Below are 6090 nucleotides of genomic sequence, written 5' to 3'. Positions count from 1 at the left end.
TGTTTTTTATAAATTATGAATATAAGGGGTTTCTTATAAAATTTTAAACTTATAGTCCATTTCTACAGATTGTAAATTGTTTATAGACTATTTATAATTATTATATTTTTAATTTACTAATGATTTTGAAATTCTCAGTGTGTTTTTTGTAAAGTTTTGAATTTTGAGTGTTTGTTTGTTATTTTTTGAACTTTAAGGGTGCTTTATTTAAATTATAAATTATACAGGGGATATTTGTAACTCCTATTTCAATGTACTGTTAGGTAGGAAATTATTAGGATTTTTATAAATTTTACAACCTTGAGGGATTTATCTCGCTATTTGTAAAAAGTTTAGAGTGTTTATTGCAAATTCCATAAATTTTTGGGGGTTGTTTGTGTAATTTGTAGGTTTTTAGTGTATTTATATGTTTGAAATTTTTAAGGTGTTTTTTACAAATTTTGAATTTTTAAGAGTGTTTTTGCCTTTTTCAAAACTTACAATATACTTTCTCCAATGTAAAAAAACTTTCATTTTTTAGTGAGCATATACTTTTTAGATTTCTCACTGAATTAAAATAAGTAAAATTTATAATTTTTAAGATGTTTTAATAAACTTTTGAATTTGTAGGGGTATTTTTGTAATTTTAAAAATTTAGAGGATATTTTTACAATGCCTAAAAACTTTTAGGTGTTAGCTAACATATATTTTTTAGATTTCTCTACAAACTGAAATAAGTAAAATATTTGAATTATATCAAACGTATCTCCTTTATCCAATAACATGTTAAGTCTAATTATGGATAGGATAAAATTCAATTATAAATTCAAAGAAGATAGGAAATTAGAATGGATTAGGATAACAATATAATATTTTAAATAACTAAGGGTAATATTGACCATAGAAAGATTTTTCTCAACTCTTACTTTTAAAGGGAGTATATATATATATATATATATATACACACTACTTCTAAAATAGAAAACAAGTGTCAAAATTTTTACATGCCCATTTTACCCCCTTTCAATTTTGATTAATTCTAATTTTATCCCCATTATTCATGACTTTATCTAGAAAAATTATATGATAATCTGCCTCTTCCTCTATGATTCTTCAGATTCTTCCATTTCTCCCCCTGCCTCTATAAATAGCGTAGTTCTTCAGGTTTAATGGAGCAAAGACGACGCTTTTGGAGTTCACGCTTAATTAAGGTTGGGTTGTAGCTATAATTCACTTATGATCTACTTAGGTTCCGATCTATTTTGGTTCTGATCTACTCCTGATCTGAATGTGGATTTTTTTCTTATGTGTTTAATTCTATTATGCTTGCTTAATTTCTTCTATGTTATTTTTCTTCTTTTTTGATCTAACCTCCAAAATATCTGCACTTGTAAACAAAATTGGTAAATTTAGCCGCAATATTGACAATGTATTCCTTTGATGCAATATTTAGATGCTTAATTTCACACTCGAAAGCAGGAATCATTATTACTGGGTTTGATATAATCCTGTGTGGAATTTGTCACTTCTGTTTGTGTTCAATTACTGGGGTTAGAAATAAACTAGAGTTATTTATACTGTCTGTTCTATTATATTAAAAACGTAGTGGGTTTACCAAGAATTTATTTATTATGTAGTTCTTGGATTACGCATTGCAGTTAGTTCTGGATATATGTCATAATTTTAATTTCCCCTCTTTTTTAATTTTGATGTAGTGCTTGGAGGTTTAGGGATTTCAAGTTGGTTGGAAAACTCATCTATCAAGGTAATTTTACTACCTATTTTCCCTTTCTAATTTCTAATTAATAAAATAAATTTCCCAATGTGAAGAACATCTTTTATGTTTACATAATTTCAGTAGATCAGTTTTTACTTAGTGTGCCACTCCCATTTTTCATCTCTTTTCTTAATTTGTGAATTCATCATTTAGCAAATGACAATAAGGTGTTTTTGGTATATATGAACTTAGTGTCTTTTAGAATTTTAGGTGTTCGTATTACAAAAAAGTTTTAAAGATAACTTGGAGGAAACTTATAGGCGAGAAGCTGCGTTCATTTTGCTAGAATTTCTAGGCGTATGAATTTATCATGGATAGTTGTCATAATACCCTTGACTATGTATCTGTATATCATGAAGGGATGTCTCAATTCAGACTATGTGAATTGTGTTTTTGTTGTGTGCATTTATTTCTTTCCTTGTACCTTAATTTTTATTCCTTCTCTCATTTAAAGTTTTGAGAAAACTTTTCTTCCTAACATGTCGAGCATCTTTTATTCCTAACATGTCCATTGTCTTGTATAGATAAATGCCTTGGTCTTCATGCCTCAGCATCAATGTCAAAAATTTTAACATTTGAAGATAGTCAATGTTTTCATCAGCTTAATGATTTTTAGTTGTTTTAATTTTCATGCCGTATTGTAATTTATAGTGTAGTCATTTGTTCCTTAGGTAGCTGGCCATTTATACCTCTGATACGTGACTCTTCCTTATTTTATTTTGGTCTTAAACGATCAAATGTCATTGAACTATCTTTTGCTCTTTCTATACAGCAATCGTTTTTTTTCTTGTTATTATGTTAAGCTAATGTTTAGGTATCTAAGAAGTTGCATGCAAGCATTATATATTTATCTCAACTTGAGAGATTTATTGCCCCTGATCTACTTCAAATTAACATATGATAATAATATGACGTTTCCTTTCTTCATATACATCCTTGTTTTTGATGAGGTGATGCTCACAATGCCTTTATCATAGTTGAGGTTGGTGAGAAACAGAGCAATTCTCTCTGTTTTAAGATGTTATATTTACATTACAAATATATGATTATTCCATATCATGTTATGGTCTTGAACATTACTAATTTGAATTACACGAGGATCCATTCATCTTCATGTTACATAACTGAGGGTAATTATTTATCTATTTATTTATTTTGTTGTTGGTTTCTTGTTACATATTTTTCAATTTGCTTGCATCTTTCTATTTCCTTGCATAAACTATATTTTCAATTAATTTAAATTTCTTTTATGGGGGGAACTGTAGTTTCAATGTTAGAATGAATTGATGCTGGTAGTTCAATATCAATACTTTTCATACACGTTGTTGAAAGATATGATACACTAATTCTATAAGTGACTATTCGTGATGTAGCTTTGTTTCTGGTATATATTACTTGAGTTATTTAATAAAAGTTTTATGATTTTTTTCTGCAATCTTTAGTAGATTAATTATGATCGTAAAGCATATTGTTCTCTTCTCACTTTCATCAAAATATTCTATTTTAGTTGCTGAAATATTAAAAGGGAAAAATTGAAAAGGGGGGTTTTCAGTTGTTTTCAATGAATTATTCTGCTTGAATTTCTACAAACTTATTTTTATAAGTGCATTATTTATGATGGAAACTATAATATGTTAGATGGTTTAATAATTACATCTTTCATTTATTTTTCTCTTTTTCTATTTTATGATTTTCTTTGAACAAGTGATGCCATTTCATTAGTTGGTAGATTTAGCTCATTGTAGTTTGTAGATACCTATGTCCTGGCTATTTGTTAGCTGTTAATCATAATAATACCTTGAGATTTACAAGAAATCATCTATAAATACTAAATAGTGCATAGAATGAACATGGGCAATGATTTGTAGTGAAATGAGATATGATGTTCATTATTAGCATAACTATATAAGCGAAAATGCAATAATATGCATACGATCAGCTATTACATGACAGTATATTACTTCCATCATTCCTAAATAATTTATTTACTTTTGAGTACATTTATTACTTGAGAATTTCATAGGATCAATGAAACATGCAACGCCTAGGCTTGTGAAAGGGGTGTAAGCCTGAAAATGATGTAATATGGAAAACGAAGAAATTGTAGGATTCCACTGTTGTCATAGCTAAAATATTCGGTAACTAATAATGAGACTGAGACCGCCTTTATCAAATACACTGTCTTTAACAAGACATTAGCTTGTCCATGGAAAATGACGTGCTTATATTGTTTAGAGTCTGTGTACTATCTTGCTCCTATTTCCTCAACAAATTTGCTTCTACAGTCTTTACTTCAGATAAATTATCGTGGATATTCAAAAGATGGTCGAAGACATTTTTAGAATGTTTCTTCATTTAGCTTCAATTGTACCTTGTCGAATTTCCTCAACAAATTTGCTTCTACAGTCTTTACTTCAGATAAATTATCGTCGATATTCAAAAGATGGTCGAAGACATTTTTAGAATGTTTCTTCATTTAGATTCAAATGTACCTTATCGAATATAGTAGTCTTCTTGAGAAATTCTTGATTTATCATGTAGCGTTACTACTTGATATGCCTGATAGTGTTATTGCTTGATATGCTTGATAGTCTTCTTGAGGAATTGTTGATAGTGTTACTGCTTGATATGCTTGCATATATATCCTGTCCTGCGATGTTCACTCCTCAGTCCAATTGACAAATTGATCTGTCCTTTGGTTTGTACATGTGGAACTTCAGGGTTCTTCACATTGAGATGTTTCTCTCTACATGCTTCATCTGTTTCTTATTCCCAGACTATCGTATCTGCACCTGATTCAACGTGTTAATTTGTATTGTCGGAGTAATTTATAGCTATATAATAAAATATCCTTTTGAAATCTCCATAACATGACAACTACAATTCAATATAGGAAGATATGACTCTGCTGAAGAGCAGAAAAGGTAATCTGTAAAACAAAATAAGAGTCCAGACTATGATGCTTGGCTTTGATTAATTGATAGAATCTACACCTGTTGCTAAAAGAAGGCAACGAGTTTGTTAGTTATTGCTATCTTTTTACTGAAACTTGAATGGTAGCATATTAATATTTTATTCACACATTGATGCATAAGTAACATTATGCATTAGATTCATAGTACATGACATGTAACGACTTCAGGAATATTTTCTGTCACGGCTAATTATAAATTTGTATTGGTTCTAGATTATGTTAATAAATTGGACCACACAATAAAATTACTCAAATTTAAAAATTTTGCCATTTATATATCAAGAATAAAACTGATACAAAGGATTACAGATTTACTATGGATATACTAACTATAGATGAATGTCATGAGATTGTTAGCAGAACTTAGGGCTTATAATTATCAGCGTGGTTAATTGGAGATATTTATAGTTTGACATATAATAACAGATCAATATGATAACTTTGATAATATGATTTAGTTTTTGTTGTTCCTATTTTCTGTCTACGCTTATATAGTACAGAATATATATCTCACGAGGGGTTATTATTATCACTCTGATAGGTGACGGATTTTGTTAACATCGGCTTTGCGTCATAGCATCCTTGTAGTACAGAATATTTTCCCAACAATAATGAAATACTTTCACATCTTAAAAGCCATCATATTGGCAACTTGAGAAAGTAATATATATCTCACGTTGATTCTGGTTCAACTAAATCTCGCAGAACTGTGTTGGGAAATTAATGATAAAAGTTAGATATCCAACTGACATAAATGATCCTCGCATCGTCCTGGTTGAAAAATTAATCTCAGCATTCTCTTGTTCATTATGCCATACAAAATCTATTCACGTTTATAGTGCACAATTTAGATGCCATTATATCAGCAGCTTTAGAAAGTAATTTATATCTCATATTGCCTTTTGTTTAGCTAAATCTCTTCAAAATGATGTTTTGCTTGTAAATGTGCAAAGGATTCTTATCCTTTTTTGTTTTACATGGGTAGTTGTTGCTGGATCAAACAAAGCTGCTTCTAGCAGCGCTTCCTTGAACACGAGAAAGCTTGATGAGGAAATAGAAAATCTTACTTGTGAGTGTTTTCACCCTGCTAATGTTTTACGTTTATCCACCTTGCTCTTTTGGCTTTCTTTCATTTATTTCTCATCAGCGTGTATGCATGTAAGCGTGTGGAGAAACATCCTAAACCCTTCACGTGTATGTGTATATGCATGCATGTCCATTGTTTGCATTCACATCTACTGTTTATGGTGAAAGTTGATTTCTTCATTGTTTTCATTGCTACCGAATCTATTACAACTTTAGTCGTTATAATAAACTCGAATAAAATAAAAAGTTGATCTTTTTATAAGATCTCCTTACA

General features: G+C 29.6%; 1 long non-coding RNA gene across 1 annotated transcript; it reads left to right on the top strand.

Moving 5' to 3' along the window:
• Positions 1065-5797, top strand: LOC109844348. The gene is made up of 3 exons (XR_002247995.1): positions 1065-1190; positions 1695-1744; positions 5716-5797. It is a non-coding gene; the product is annotated as an uncharacterized LOC109844348 (long non-coding RNA).

Source organism: Asparagus officinalis, chromosome 6, assembly GCF_001876935.1.
Source record: "Asparagus officinalis chromosome 6, Aspof.V1, whole genome shotgun sequence".
In the NCBI taxonomy this organism is placed as follows: Eukaryota; Viridiplantae; Streptophyta; class Magnoliopsida; order Asparagales; family Asparagaceae; genus Asparagus; species Asparagus officinalis.
The sequence above is the reverse complement of the archived record's forward strand: the minus strand, read 5'-3'. Positions and strand labels throughout refer to the sequence as shown.